This window comes from Monodon monoceros, unplaced genomic scaffold, assembly GCF_005190385.1.
Source record: "Monodon monoceros isolate NGI ecotype Baffin Bay Population unplaced genomic scaffold, NGI_Narwhal_1 Super_Scaffold_3, whole genome shotgun sequence".
Taxonomy (NCBI): Eukaryota; Metazoa; Chordata; class Mammalia; order Artiodactyla; family Monodontidae; genus Monodon; species Monodon monoceros.
In genome coordinates this window covers 96,956,820-96,968,957 of record NW_021703780.1, presented here as the reverse complement: position 1 = coordinate 96,968,957, position 12,138 = coordinate 96,956,820, and the positions used below count along the sequence as shown (strand labels likewise).

Sequence of the window (12,138 nt, the reverse complement as noted above, 5' to 3'; positions counted from 1 at the left end):
GCACTTGGGCACAATTGAAGTCTGGAGGTTCCGACCTCAGCTGCGTGACCACTGCCTTCCGTGGAGAGGGTGCTGGAGGCCCTCCTCTGTGAGTTGCTTTAGGGACCCACTGGAGAGGAGGCCCCTCCACAGGCCTCAGGACATGGGGTTCTTGTCCCATCTCTCGGGAACTTGCCACGTAACTCGTAACTCGGCGAGCAGCCTCCTCCCTCCTGGCCCTGAAAGGAAGCTGAGGTTCAGATGCAGACTGAGAGGTCTCCGGCCTGGGAGCCGGTGTCCAGGCGCCCTCACCTGTCCGCACAGCAGGCCATTTGAGGACCACACTTGCCGGGCAGCGAGGAGGGGCTGCAGACTGAGGCAGATCTGTTAACAGTGACATGTGTGCGGGACACTCTGTAGAACTGTACGCTGATGTGACACAAATGGTAGTAGCTATTACTGTTCTTAACACTAGCCATCCTTAGAGGGCTTGAAATCATATTTAAAGGCCCATAGTGAGAAATGAGAACCGCAAATGTGTAGCCTGTGAGTCTCCAAATGCTCCCCGGTGCTGACCACACCCCTGACTGCAGTCCCCGAGTATGTGCCTGGAGCTGCAGGGTTGGGTGAGCTGGTGATGGGTGGTGTTTGTTTATTTACCTTTTTACGTCAAATGCTTACATTATTCTTCAGCATTTCTCTCATGAACCACTTGGACTGTGTTTACAGAGACTTGTGTTTGTGTTGTTGTTGTGAGCCAGACCTATCCTTTTGGAAACCTATCATTTTTCTCTAGTAGAGAGGGCCATTGACTACCAATGATTTGTCAAAATGCCTAAGGACTGAGAATTACACACAGAATTACCGTATGATCCAGCAAGTCCACACAGGGGTATGGACCCACAAGAAGTGAAGGCAGGGACCTGAAACCGGTATCTGTACACCTGCCCATGTTCACAGCTGCATGATTCATGGCAGCTGGAAGGTGGGAGCAACCCAGTGCCCGTCAAGGAATGAATAGATCCATACCATGGAATATTATTCAGCCTTAAAAAAGGAACGTGCGGTCCTGGCACCTGCCACCGCGTGGATGAACCTTGAAGACGTTTTGCAAAGTGAAATGTGCCAGTCACAAAAGCACAAAGAGTTTGTGATTCTTCTTGAGTGAGTGTCACATGTGTAGGAGCAGTGAAGAGAATGTGGTTGCCAGGTGATGAGGGAGGGAGAACCGGGAGTTCGTATTTAACGGGTACAGAGTTTCACTTCGGAAAGATGAAAAGTTTCTCCGTATGGGTTGTGGGGATGGCTGCCCGACAGTGTGAATGTGTTCAGTGCCTCTGAGCTGTATATTTTCAGATGACTAAAATGGTAAATTTTATGTGTATTTTGCCACAGTTTTGAAAAAAGATTAAAAAACCTTCCAAAGACTAATGATTAACTTTGGTTCAATTGAATAAACAATACCGAATCTATTATGTGTTCAGCCTTTGTATTCCGTGCTCGGCTGGGATGAACAGTGTGTCAAGAGGGGGTAAGAACTTGAAGGACAGACGCTCAGCTCTCAGGATGTGAGCATTTGGGGCCTCATGGTGGGGAGCGGCAATGTGAGGACTCTGGGGCGTGGTCATTTTAATTTAAAGGGTGGTTGGGAGTCACCATTGCCATTCGGTGTGGGAGGTCCTTGTGAAAAGGAAAGGAGTGCATCACTTGAGGTATTTGGGGATGGCAGTCCTGGATTCTCCGAAGACATTTTTAGAATCATCCACTCAGGAGTTTGCGGGGGAGATGCCATTTCAGTGTTGAACAGTCATGAGGTTCCCCTGGGTTCCTTTTCCAGGTCCCAGGTTTGGGATTAAATATGATTTTAATAGCCAGATGTTAGTGACGTTACAGTAAAACTAAGCAGACACTATAGGGAAAGTGAGTTCTCAACTCTCTGAAGAGTTTGAAAATAAGAGTATTTGTCAAGAAATGCATTTTTGTAACTTGGAAAACGAAGTAAGCCATCAGTATTGGTTTTTATAGGTCCCTTGGGAACTTTGCTTCAAGAATAGAGATTGGTTGGTAATTTGCCTATCAGTTGCCAATACATTAGTAGCCTTTCTAAGCACCGGAGAGTCCTCGAAATAACCTTTAAGAAATTCAGATCGTGTTCTTACCCTGTAATCTAAGTAAAGAGAAACAATGGCTTAGCTAACCTCTTCCTCTGGTTTTCGAAAAGATGGAGTTCAGCCCAGACCATACGGATTCTCAGAGGGAATTAATTCAGTACATAATGTGGTCTCAGATGCAAGGTTCTGAAGGCCCTTTAATAATGATAATTTTATTACTAATAATCATAACTAATTAATAGTAACAGTAGTAACTATTTTAAAGGATATTTGGTAGATGCCTCAGGATCTTCTATTAAATGAATATTTAATCACTTTATATACTCAGTACTTAAATTCTAAAACTTTTTAGTATAGTTTTATAGTAACTTAATTCAGTAAGTAATTTAATTTTGCCTGCAGAGTTTCTGATGTCAGTCAGGGTAGGTGGGTGGTTTTAAAAGAAAAACTGGCTTTCTAATTTTTGTTTAGTGTAGAATGAATATGTTGAATTAGAGCTTATCCTCTATTGTCAAGAAGTCTACAGCTCCAAAATATACAAACAGCTCATGCAGCTCTGTATCAAAAAAAACAAAACAACCCAATCAAAAAATGGGCAGGGCTTCCCTGGCGGCACAGTGGTTGAGAGTCCGCCTGCCGATGCAGGGGACACGGGTTCGTGCCCCGGTCCGGGAAGATCCCACATGCCGCGGAGCGGCTGGGCCCGTGAGCCATGGCCGCTGAGCCTGCACGTCCAGAGCCTGTGCTCCGCAACGGGAGAGGCCACAACAGTGAGAGGCCCGCGTACCAAAAAAAAAAAAAAGGGCAGAAGATCTAAATAGACATTTCTCCAAAGAAGACATACAGATAGATGGCCAAAAAGCACACGAAAAGCTGCTCAACATCACTAATTATCAGAGAAATGCAAATCAAAACTACAGTGAGCTGTCACCTTGCATCATTCAGAATGGCCATCATCAAAAAGTCTAAAACCAAATGCTGGAGAGGGTGTGGAGAAAAGCGAACCCTCCTACACTGTTGGTGGGAATGTAATTTGGTAACAGCCACTGTGGAAAACAAGATGGAGATTCCTTAAAAAACTAAAAATAGAACTACCATACGATCCAGCAGTCCCACTCCCGGGCATGGATCTGGAGAAAACCATAATTCAGAAAGACACATGCACCCCAGTGTTGATTGCAGCACTGTTTACAATCGCCAAGATACGGAAGCAACCAAAATATCCATCGACAGCTGAATGGATAAAGGAGACGTGGTGCATGTATACAATGGACTATTACTCAGCCATGAAAAAGGAACGAAATAATGCCATTTGCAGCAACATGGATGCAACTAGAGGTGATGTCATACTGAGTGAAGTAAGTCGGAGAAAGACAAATATATGATATCACTCATACGTGGAATCTGAGTTTTAAAAAATTGGTACCAATGAACTTATGTACGAAACAGAAACAGACTTACAGATGTCGAAAACAAACTTATGGTTACCAAAGGGGAAACGTGGGTGGGGGGAGGGATAAATCAGGCACTTGGGATGAACACACACCCACTACTATGTATAAGTAGGTAACCAACAAGGACCCACTGTACGGCACAGGGAATGCTGCTCAGTATTCTGCGATAACCTAGATATGTGTTTAACTGAATCACTTCGCTGTATACCTGAAACTAACACAACATTGTAAATCAACTATACTGGGATAAAATTAAAAAGATAAAGAAGTCCACAGAATAATTTGGAACTGGTTACTGCCACCATCGGGGCTGGACGCTGGGAAGGTACTTGCATTCAGGTGTAGGAATGCGACTGTGTGGGTATGTGAAGGGCAGGAGGGAATTGCAGCAAACCAAAGAGCACAGGGAGGAAATGTGCTGCTCTGTCTTTGACAGACATTCGCATGGGATGCGGACGTGTGCAGTCACTCATTTATCTCTCTCTTTGGCCAATACAGGGTCACAAGTATAGCTGAATTAGGAGGATTTTAGGAGACTACACGTTACTATGGGACCAGGCTGCTGGCAGAACTGTTGTGTCTTGGGTCTTGCCGTTCTGGGTGGAGTCCCAGTTGACTACAGGTCTCAGAATCATCCTGATTTCGATACTCTATTCTGTTGACCTTGGTTCTTATTAGACCTTCTGCACTGACTTTTGGTTTAAAATGTGCTATGTAAATTGAAGGGAGTTATCGTTCCTTGTGTGCTCTGCTCTTTAGATGTCCTCTGGAGTATTATACATGGTTCTGGGTACCACACTTAAAGATGGATGTTACTTTGGAGAGTGCTTGGAGGTGGGTGACAGGATGGTAAGGTGTTAGGATGGTATGAGGGTCATTGGGAGGGATTCTTGTTGGGTGAAGAGAATTCTGGGCATGGCAGGGCTGACACAGAAGCAGTTTTCCAGTAATTGGAAGAAGAAATAGACTTCGTTGAATTTTTCCAAAGAGCAGACCGTCAATCAAAGAATCGCCCTGGAACCTCGATAGTAGGGGAGGGCCTTTCATTGAACCCTTCCAGGAGTTGAGTGAATTCCGTGCAGGGGGAGTAAGCGAGCACCCTACCCTGGGGGGGTGTGAGAAGCAGCCGCAGGGCGTCATGTGAGGACGCTGCTGTTCGCACCCCTCTCTGGGGTTCACAGCCGTCCCAGCACGAAGCTCTCTTCAGCTCTCTTCCTCTGAGTGGGACAAAGCTTCCACTCTCTTCACTAAACAGTGTGTAATGTCTTCCAGCGATTTGCCACAGAATGTGGAGCAAAAGCTAAGAGTGAGCCTTCCGAACAGAATCGGAACTTGAATAGAATCAGAAAGCGGGCCGCCTCCCCCCCCCCCCCCCCCGCCCCCAGAAGAAGGGAGCGGAAATGGCCCTGGAGGTGTTTGCAGACCACTCCTTCCTGCTGGCCTTGCGGGGGCTGGGATTGGTTCTCCAGTGACCGTTGGTCCAGATGCCGCCCTGGAGCTTCGTGGGTTCCTGTCTTATTCAGACCAGTTGGTGCTGCTTTTCCCTAAGAATCTGTTTGCTTTTTGGTCGGTTCATTCATGAATTAGATACTGTGTGTCGGGCACTGTTCTGCATGCTGACTCGTGGGGGCTTGGGAGCAGGGCACTGGGCAGGAGGTCCGTGCCTCTCTGGGACTTCCCTGGTGGCGCAGTGGTTAAGAATCCACCTGCCAATGCAGGGGACACAGGTTCGAGCCCTGGTCTGGGAAGATCCCACATGCTGCGGAGCAACTAAGCCCGTGCGTCACAACTACTGAGCCTGCGCTCTCGAGCCCGCGAGCCACAGCTACTGAAGCCCGTGCACCTAGAGCCTGTGCTCCACAACAAGAGAAGCCACCTCAATGAGAAGCCTGCGCACCGCAACGAAGAGTAGCTCCTCTTGCCGCAACTAGAGAAAGCCCACGCGCAACAACAAAGACCCAACGCAGCCATAAAAAATTAAAATATAAATAAATAAATTTATTAAAAAAGAAAAAGCCACTCTGGACCTTCTCTGTGGGCAGATCTCTTAGCGTCACCCCTCTCTCCCTCACCCAGCCATCCCAAGTGGCTGGATAGCCAAGCAGAGCAGTGCCGCAGTGATACCTCTGCTGCTGTGCAGTGGGAGAGACGAGCTGCCCCAGGTTTGTGTGCGTTGCAGACACTACAGCTGTTGTGCAGAAGGAGAGACATGATGTTTCTATCCCTCCTCTGGTGCAGGGACTTCGATGCCAAAAACAGAAGAGTGGTTGTATTATTTTTTTTTTATTTTTATATTTTGCGGTACGCGGGCCTCTCACTGTTGCGGCCTCTCCCGCTGCGGAGCACAGGCTCCGGACGCGCAGGCCCAGCGGCCATGGCTCACGGGCCCAGCTGCTCCGCGGCATGTGGGATCTTCCCGGACCGGGGCACGAACCCATGTCCCCCGCATCGGCAGGTGGACTGTCAGCCACTGTGCCACCAGGGGAGCCCTGTATTATTTTTTAATATCATTCATCAAGAGGATACATAATGACAAAAATGACTTACACATTTAGTAGCAGTAGGAATTTTAAATTAATTTGTATTTTATTAGTCTCAGCCACATCTCCATTCATTTGAAATGAATGAGTGTACATGTGTGGCCCACGTGATCCGTTGAGTCCATAAGCAGAGCTCAGGCTGCACGTGGTCCCGTGCTGCGCCCGCCGCCGGCAGGTGGATGCCCGCCGCTCTCATGGCAGCCGTGGCCCACCCAGGTTGGGGGAGGAGGGGCGAGGGGCTTTCCCCGTCGCGTTCTCAGGGTTGACCTCTTTTCTAAAACTTCAGTTTTTCCTCTCATCTCAGCTAATGATGGAAAACATGCACAGACTGTCTTAGTCAAAGAAAACTAGTCTCTTATTTTCACAGAGTTGAGCTGCTGGGAGAGGGGCTCCGGGTGGCGGTCTGACATCACGGGTCTCGCCCTCTCTGGGCAGCAGGTTGGGGAGCCCTGACTCCCCAAGCGAAGAAGGCCCGAGTGCTGGCCCTGTTCTCGGAGCCGGAGCACAGCCTCTGGCTGCCTGGCCTCAGGGCCCACCGCGAGGAGAAGGGAAAGCAGAGGCCGAGCAGACGGGCAGGGACCCTCCCACCAGGCCTGCCCCCAGGATGACCAGGGAGGAAACCAAGACACGAGGGGAGCGGACCCTGCGCCTGCAGCCGCTGAGCCAGCTGAGGAAGGAGCCTTAGCACAGACTGACGCGCCTGCCGCGGGGCCATCACATCCCGAAATCACGTTTATAATAAAGATCCCAAGTCACCAAGAAAGGAAAGAAGTCAATTGTAGGATGTTTCAGATGGGTTTCTAACTACACTTTTAAAATATCTTGTGTCTTAAGGCTTACACGTCGGTTGTTTAGAAGCTTTACGGAAGTGGCCGCCGTGGGCCCAGGTGACGGCTGTTGGGTGTCCTGGGTGCCCTGGGTCCCCACGCGGGTCTGCGCAGTGAGTGTGCCCGAGGGAAGAGAGACCCACCGTCTGGGGGACAGAGCAGGGCAGGAGGAGTAGCCACGTAACGTCCCCTGGGGCTGGTCCCCTGGAGGGGCCCCTGAGGCTGGACCCCTGGAGGGCCCCCTGGGGCTGGCCCCCTGGAGGGGCCCCTGGAGGGTCCCCTGGGGCTGGCCCCCTGGAGGCCAGCGCAGCCACGACATCTCAGGGCTGGAGACTGTGGAGCCGTGGGCGGTGCTGTCTCAGTGCCACTCCGTCTTGAGGGTGGTGACTGGAGACCCTTGACTCAGCTACAGAGGCAGAGCCCAGTGAGGACGGCCGAAGCCTTCCTCAGACACGCCTGTCCTTTCCCCTACCCAGAGCTGGTCACTCTCCCTCCAGCACCGAACAGCGCGCAGGAGTTGAGGCAGGAGGGGGAGGGCTGGCCTGATGGGAGCCCCCGTCCCGCCCCCGCCGGCCTGTGCCCTGGGCGCGCCTCTTCTCAGCTCCGTCTCCCTCCTCCTGCCCTGGGAAGGGTGCGGACACCCCCGAGGCTGGCGCGGCCGTTGGGGAGAGAAGGCGGGCGTTGGACGCAGCTGGCCCGGGCCTTGGGGTTGGTTATCGACGGGCCCATCCGCGCGGGACTGAGGAGAAGGTCTGCTGGTTCGTTCACTCTCTACCTGCAGTGGTCCTGAGCTGGACGGCTGGGAGGATGGCTTGGCCGATGAGGGTCTGCGGTCCTGTGCGTCGGGGCGGGCGATGCCTTTTCCTGGCTTCCTGAATTGCACTTGGAGGAGCAGTCGGGGGGGCAGCTGGCCCTCCAGCTTCTCACCGGCAGGCCTGGCCTCACACACTTTGTCACCTCAGTGCTGATTAAATGTCCTCGTGATGACAGGCATGTGTGACAAGGACACCTCAGGTCCGGTGGATCTTAGGGGCCTCTGAAAATGTCCAGACCAAGCTTCAAAAAAATGGGTGTCGGGGGGAAGAGATTAATTACAGATAAAGCAGAATAAAACATGGATGTGGAGAATATCTAAAGAAGTAAAAGCATTGGGGGTAAAAGCCATGGAAACTGTATTAGTTTCTGGGGCTGCCATGACCAAGTGCCACAGACTGGGTGGCTTCAACAGGAGAAATGTATTTCCTCCCAGTTATGGAGGCTGAAGTCTGAGATGGAGCTGAGGGCAGGGTTGCTTCTTCGAGCGCTGTGAGGACCGCTTGTCCCAGGCCTCTCTCTCAGCTTCCGGTGGCCTCGGGCATTCCTTGGCTTATAGATTGCATTCTCCCTACGTCTTCACATCTCACGTCATCTTTTCTTGGTGCATGTCTGTCACTTTGTCCAACTTCCCCCTTTTAGAAGGACACCAGCCATTGGCTGAGGGCCCACCTTAATGCCCTCATCTTAATATGAGTCTCTGCGAAGACCTTGTTTCCAACTAAAAGCACAGGTACTGGGGTTGGGTCTTCAGCCTCTTTTGGGGGCAGGGGACACAATTCAACCCATAACTGATAAAAGGTAATTGAAAGGAGAAAGTGGAATGGCTCACAAATGTATGAAGAGGCCCTCAGTTGCGCTGGTGCCAGACGTGACTGAGGACGCAGTGGTGGGAGGAGTGCAGTGGACCACGGTCCTAAAGGGCTCTGGCAGCACCCGCTGGCCCTGAAGGCGGGGCGCCCTGCAGCCAGAAGCCTTCCCTCCGGAGGTGCACCTGCGCGGCACCCAGGTGCAGGAATGTCAACACCGTGGGATTGTTGATAACTAGGAAAACCCGACATGGCCAAATGCCTGTCGGGACAGCAGTGGATCAACAAGCTGGTGGATTCCGGTGAAGGAATCCTGTATGGCAGGTGACGAACATGAATGAACCGGATCTCTAGGCCAGAAACACGTGAGGGGAAAAAGCCCGGCTGTTAAGTACATACAGTGATGGGAATGTAAAATGTGCTGCTCTGATTTACAGATACGTTCACAGGTGGTCAGAGGACAAAGGCTCAGGTGGGAAGCATCTCCAAATATGGGCCAGCGGGTGTATCTAGGGATGAAGAAGGGGCAGGGGCCTGGGGGGCGTGAAGGAGGACCATGCTCTGCAGCTTTAATCCTTAGGAGGGAAGGAAAGATCTGAAGCAAATAGGATGGTGAGGTTTCATCTGTCAGTTCTGGGTGGTGGGTACATGGGTCTTTGTAGTTTTCTCTGCATCCCTCTCTCGAGACAGAAAGGTGAAAAGGAGAGGCTTTGGAGCCAGTCAAATATAAATAGAACCCTTGTACTGTGTTAGTTTTGCAACCTTAGACAAGTTACTTCTCTCTCTGCATCTCAGCGTACACACCTATGCGGTGGAGATGCTGGTGCTTACTTTGCAGCCTTGTGGTGGATTTAATAAGGTGAGAATGATAACTACCGTCAGTAGATGGTAGTTGATGATAATAAAGATAATCCACGTAAGCAGTTTACTCGGAGGGATTCCCCAGCTCGTAATGCTCTCTCTTTCTGGGCAGGTCTTTCTGAGGGCAGCGATGCAATGGAGGTGCTTCTCCCTGGCACTGTAGGTCACACCTGTCATGGGACAGAGCCAGTGAGGAGTGTGTCGCTTAGTTCCAGGTAGTGGGTTTTTGAAATGTGAACTAGCAGAAACGGGGGGGGGGGGGTGGTGGGAGGGTGGCATGTTACTCGGGTGGAAAGATGGGGCAGGGATGTCATCAGCCAACTGCACCGTCCTCCATGCTCAGGTCGGGTTCCCTTGAACCTTGGATGCGGTAGGGCTGTGGCTTTTTTCTTGATTATTAAGTGATGTTAAGCGGTGGCAGGTGTCATATACGACACAGTCTTCCCCCTAGTCAAAGGCAGAGACAGCTGCCCCCGAGTCACTGCCGAGCAGGACGTGCTGGGCACTGCAGCAGACAGACCGCGGTCCCTCTGTGCCTTTGGGATGCCCTGAATGCCAGTATTTCTCAGCTTTTTCCGGCCCATGACACACAGCTCACCATTTTGTACCAGGAGGGCACCTCTGCCTCGCCTCCCACCCCTTCCCCATGCCAACGCCTTCCCTCCACACCACACACCCTGGCGGCGCTGTCTTGCCCCGCCGCTTCCCGTCTGAAATTGGTACCTTGGAGTGACGAGACTGACCCAGGATGTCCTGGACACACCCACGCGCCCTCCCGCCTGGTTGGAAAGCAGTGAATTCTCCTGCTCTCAAGGAGAAAGAGGGGGTGATGCGTGAGGTTTGGATGACCTGGGGGACACTTAGAAGCGGGGGAAGGGGAGACAAAAGATGGGGAAGGTAGTGAAAGGGAGAAACTATCACAGCTGTTTATGGCTGTTTAAATGCTCCCTAAATTCTGCATTTTTCAGAAAAAAAGTCTTTCCTGCTGGGAATTTCCTCAGAAATTGCCTTAATTCCCTTTCGTTCACCACAGATCCTAACTGGACTCACACATGATATGTGTACTTTAATAGTTCAGTTAGGGGCTTCCCTGGTGGCGCAGTGGTTAAGAATACACGCAGGAGACGAGGGTTTGATCCCTGGTCTGGGAAGATCCCACATGCTGCGGAGCAATTAAGTCCGTGCGCCACAACTACTGAGCCTGCGCTCTAGAGCCCGTGTGCCACAACTACTGAAGCCTGTGCGCACCTAGAGCCCGTGCTCCACAACAAGAGAAGCCATCACAATGAGAAGCCTGCGCACCGCAACGAAGAGTAGCCCCGCTCGCCGCAACTAGAGAAAGCCTGCGCGCAGCAACGAAGACCCAATGCAGCCAAATATAAAATAAATAAATAATTTTTTTAAAAAGATAAGTTCACTTAGTGAATGGTGGTTAAAACACCCGCTCTGTGCTCAGCCCCGTGCCTTGCAGGGCTGTCCCCTCACGCACGTGCAGGTCCCCACCGTGCCCTCGGTGCTCCAGTCTGGGGGGTCAGGGAGGGCCTCCTGGAAGCTGGGGATGGAGGGGTGGGTGATGCGGGGGCCTGCAGTGAGGATGGCTGAGTGGCTGGGTGTCTGGTTGCCGTCCCGCCTCCACCGCTCAGGCTAAGCGTTTATCGTCCTCACCTCGGGCCTCTTTTCTGTGAGACAGGGACGGGGCCATCTACTTGATCCACGTCACAGACCCAGCAACTCAGCAAGTAATGGCAGGGGAGAGACATTTTCTGGTTTTAATTTTTTAAAATGATTATTATTTTAAATGGTAGTGCATACAGCGTACCACTTTAGCCATTTTTAAGTGTACAGTTCAATGACATTAAGTATCTTCTCTGAGGAAGCTTTCTAAAGTTAACGATGCTTTGACAACTTTATTGTGATTCGTGTTGGGCCGTGAAGGTGAAGGTTTGTTACCATCCTGTAGGTTCCCAGAGGGCGGACGCTTGTGTGAGGGATGCAGAGGACAGGCAAGATGGGTGAGTCGGAGGCCGGGCTCGGTCTTTGCCGTGACCCTCGTGGGCCCTGCTCCCTCCTTCCTTGAACCTCCATATACACCTCACCCACGTGCACAGTGGGTGTTGCCACAGACCTTCAGTCCACTCCTGCCGTGGGTGTTCTGCATCCCATTGGCCGGGACACCCTGTCACCTCAGGGATGTTCCTGTATTACGGGAGCCTGGGCCTGCGCGGGGGACACGGGGGCCGGGCTGGGCCGAGGGGCCTACAGCATGGGGACCCCCGGGGCCCCAGAACATTTCCTCCAAAGCACTAAGTAAATAGCTTCATCTCCACATCCCTCCCCTGTGCTAAGAATTCAGACTCCCTTTGGTTTAGTTAATTGGTGTCAGGAGGTAAGGAATTTAGTTGAGGCCCGAGATTGTCAAGTAAGACCTTCCCGAGGGTTTCCTTCAACTCTGAGCCCCGGTTGGTTGAAGGGCGGGAAAACCTCACGTCGGTGAGTGTGCAAGTGGATGCACTTTCCTCAGTTCCACTGCCTGGAGTTGAGTCTACTTGTCCCCAGACACTGGGGACACTGCTGGCTTCTCGCCTCAGGGCAGAGCGGCGGCACGTGGCACCCATTTCCCGGACACCTTTTTGCTTTTGAGCCCCTTCCCGTTTTCTCTGTGGAAATGCCCTCCCCAGGATGAGGATGGGTCCCGGGAGGGGCCGTGCACCCCAAGCCTCCTGTCATCGGCTGCCCCTCTGCGT

The 12,138-nt window shown here is 51.6% G+C and overlaps 1 protein-coding gene across 17 annotated transcripts in view; it reads left to right on the top strand.

Annotated features, from left to right (window-relative positions):
- VGLL4 (vestigial like family member 4) overlaps positions 1-12,138 on the top strand; it is a 277,108-nt gene that overhangs the window by 255,554 nt on the left and 9,416 nt on the right. The gene's annotated exons all lie outside the window — the stretch shown is intronic.